The sequence below is a fragment of the Macrobrachium rosenbergii genome, chromosome 43 (genome assembly GCF_040412425.1).
Source record: "Macrobrachium rosenbergii isolate ZJJX-2024 chromosome 43, ASM4041242v1, whole genome shotgun sequence".
Classification (NCBI taxonomy): Eukaryota; Metazoa; Arthropoda; class Malacostraca; order Decapoda; family Palaemonidae; genus Macrobrachium; species Macrobrachium rosenbergii.
In genome coordinates, this window is record NC_089783.1 from 58,144 (window position 1) to 62,694 (window position 4,551).

Genomic DNA, 4,551 nt, shown 5'->3' on the forward strand with positions numbered 1-4,551 from the left:
CTGTACTGTCCTCCAGCGCTAAGGGTGAGATGAAAGTCTGAAGCGGGTGACTGAAATCCTCTTGTGTTCGGGGATACTTTGCTTAAACAAATAAATATCATGAACTGAGAGAACTGTGCTGATATGACGGGAAGTTATTCTTTTAAAAGATTCTGAATTCAAAAGATTATGCTGCAGCGTCTCCATAGAGACTTTGGCATCGTCTTCTCTTACACTGATTATTCCATGGAGATATGTTCGGGCGTTATACCTCTTATTCACTAAGGTGTTTATTACCAGCATTAGAGGGTCATCATTCATCACAGACGACTCGCAGTACATTTTAGTAAAGAACTTTCTTTGTTTACTCCGAACTAGGTCCTGCAATGGTGGATATCCCGATTCATTTTAAAAAAAATCTTTACTAATAGCTTTTCTAACACCAAGTAGTAGTTTCAGTGCCCAATTATACAGTTTTATTATCAGCCACAGATCGGCGTTCAGCCAAGTCTCACACCCGCACAGAATGGCAGACATTAAAGCAGCATCAGAGACTCTCTTCTTGAAGACAAATACGATGCCATTATTCTTACTTAGAAATGAAACAAATTTATTGACATGTGCCACCTTGGACTGGGCATGAGCCATGACCGAGGACGACATGGAGCCATCAGCAGTAAAAACTGAACCCAAATATGTGTATTGAATATACAGCTCCGCTACAAGATCATCAGCGTCACTTGTTTCTCGATCCTGCTCCGTCCAGTTGATAACAAAATCCTTAGTTTTTGCTGCATTAATTTTCATACCATAATTATTACAATATTGTTTCATTAAAGATACTTTATTTGCAATGCTTATTCTGCCTGTGGCAAGAGGATGGTATCATCCATCAACACTAGCAAATACAGCCATGACAAAAAGTCATCAGAATTACAGTTTTCTTTAAACAGCTTAATAAGGTCATTCATGCACAAAATAAAAAGCAAGCTGGAACTCCAACTGTAGTTGTCAAAATAGCTATTCCAATAATGCTGTTCATTACCCTATATACTGCAACAAGTGTCATTAGCGTCACAGTTCCACATCCCAAGTGCTTCAAGATCCGGAATAATATTTTTCTAGGTACAAAATCATAGGCTTCACTAAAATCAACAGATACTACAAAAAGTTTTTTCTTTTTAGCCATGCTACAATATGTTCTGTACAACCACGGCCCTCTGTGCACTGGCTTGCTCCCTATATGGCTTAAACCATTTCTCAAGTCACAAGCACAAAACCATACCGTATAATTTGCCAAACAATTGATCACTGCTATACCTCTATAATTATTTGGGTCATGCCTACTAACTTTCTTAAAAATTGTAAACATTCTGGCAATGGACGACAGACTAGGATACAAGGCAGACATAAATACGGCAGCGAGAGTGATCATCCACTGCACTGGGAGCAACTTCAGAACACCAGGAGAGACACTGTCGGGACCACAAGCTTTGTCTGGCTTAATATCTTTAATCTGAGACTGACTCCTCCTTCTGGGTTATTTGCCCATCCAGTACAGGGGCATTCACACATGAAGGAATATCATCGTCAGTTAGTTCTGCCTCCACTGGGTTTAATACTTCTTCAAAGAATTCTTTAAATTCCTGATCCATGGGACAAACATCTGTTTTATTTTCACCTTGAAACATACTCATTCAGTCTAAAGCTTTCCAAACCTATCATGGTCCCTAAGGAGGCCCTCCCAGTGGTCAGTTTACTCTCCTACATTTTCACTGGAATTTCTTAATCCTCTACAACATGCCTTAGAGCTCCTGTACAGTACTTCAGATACATTAGAGGCAAAGCCATTTATGTTGTTATCATAATTATCGAAATCTAATTTCCTATCTTAAATAATATTGGAAAACATAGGGTCAATGCCATTAAACTTTACTGAATTTTTATGAACTTTCCCCACTCCTCAAACCCGATCAATGATACGAGGTCTCTCAAGTTGGAGGCGTGTTTTAACACATAATTCAAATTAAAATTTGAATTATGTGGCTGTTCTCTCTGGCAGTCTCCTCACGAATCTCCCGTGTTTCTTTTCTCACTCGCTTCATTTTACACGAACTCCATGCATACTGATAACAAATTGTGGCTTTTCACATCTGTCACAAAGGACTAGCTTGACAACATGGTTTACATTAAAGATGATACAGAAATCAATGGAACATGATTGAAAATAAAATGGTAACTGATTATCTCACAACATTAATAGTAAAATAAGTGTCAACACTTAATACCATACTGTTCAGGACATATCACGAGGGGCGATGTGTGTAACACACATACAGAATTGACAATGTCCTTAGATACCCTAAGATTTATTAACAATGCAAGTAAGTGTCTACGTTGTCAAACACCAGAGGTCTCTGACCAAATATGACTACTTTAACAAAATATCAGTTTGCCGTAGTCCAGGCTTCGTAATGAGAATGTTTACAGTTTTTCGCAAATTGATTTCATCCGTGTAATAGAAAGATTATTACGTCATTCACTCATTTCGTTTACAATACTGTTTTCTACTTTCCACTTAGAAAGAAGCATATAGTACCACTATGTTAATTACCAATAAAACCATTACAGCTATAACACCCATGAGCCTAAAGGTCTTAAGCATAATATCAGTTAAACGGAAGGGGCTAAATGCCACAGGCAGCTCAACATCACCAAGTTAAATCATTTCTGTTTGCAAGCCTTTCGACCTGAAATTACCTCACCTTGATAAATGGCTGATTAGCATGGTAAGTCATCATCTAGAATCCTTTCCTACAGATTACATCAAAGGCGAGAATTTGAGCTTCCCTTCTATGTTCACCTGACTGTGCTTTTCTGGTGATAGAAATTAATTTCTCGATATAATGTGGTTCGGATTCCACAATAACCTGTAGGTCCCGTTGCTAAGTAACCAACTGGTTCTTAGCCACGTAAAATAAGTCTAATCCTTCGGGCCAGCCCTAGGAGAGCTGTTAATCAGCTCAGTGGTCTGGTAAAACTAAGGTATACTTTTTTTTTGTTTTGTACCACAATGCCAACATCTAAAAGTCAGTCTGCGGCATTTCTACAATAACAGAACCCAAAGTAACAGCATATCTGGTATGACTGGTATAATCATCCTTGGTTTAAATGCCGGCTGTTACTTTATGATGAATCCGAGTTTAACATATCCCAATGAAACTATATATAAATATATATATATATATATATATATATATATATATATATATATATATATATATATATATATATATATATATATATATATATATATATATATATATATATATATATATATATATATATATATATATATATATATATATATATATATATAAATATAAATATATATATATATATATATATATATATATATATATATATATATATATATATATATATATATATATATATATATATATATATATATATATATATATATATATATAATATATATATATATATACATTCATTAAATATTTTTATATTTTATATATGAGTGTAGTGTAGTGGCAAGGCAATTTGTTTATGTTTTCATGCAAATATTTAACAACCCTTTAACAGGTTCTCCAGTTGTTTGGTTACTGCTCAAAGGCATCGGTCGAATTCTTATTTACTTTAATTCTGCTCTCGTTATTCCAGCAAAGTCAGTTCTCATACTGACTCTGCATGGGCCTGAGTTATGGGGTAATGCTGATATTTATTTTATATATATATATATATATATATATATATTATATATATATATATATATATATATATATATATATATATATATATATATATATATATATATATATATATATATATAATACACACCACACACACACACACACATATATATATATATATATATATATATATATATATATATATATATATATATATATATATATATATATATATATATATACACACATATGTTTTGGATGGTATTTTGGACGCAGGTGCAGATGTTCTTTGATTCAGCATCTCATTAATACACTGAAATGTGAGAAGAGCAAGTGCTTGGTATGTTGGGGATAGGGATTTTTTGCTCAGTGACAGTTCAAAGTTTGGCTCGCATTTTGAAAACTGAGATTTATCATTTTTGTGAACGTCACCCCCGCCCGAAGCAGTGTTTCGAGATGGTTGGAGTATGAGGAAGTCAAGTTGCCAGGTGATAGACATCCATATCTTGCATGACATGCAACGGATTCCGTTGTGACATCACGGAATTTTCCGCCTTGAGAGTGACTCGCGGACGTGTGTGCGTGTATGCGTCACAGCACGCCTTCTTCGTGAGAAATATGTGAAAGTTATTCATTCGCACTTGAACGATTGTGAATGCTCTTTTGAACAGTGAACGCTTTTTGTTAGAGATGGTTTCTTAGTGAGGCAGCTTAGGTAGTTGAAGGGGACATACTGGATAAAAGCACCAAATTTTTTCCAGATATACCTCAGTAGCCAGGCTTCAGTTCTAGAACTGGCGCCAAGTGATCAGAGCAGCAGGATGCCTACACAATGCAACTTTATACTTGATTATTCAGA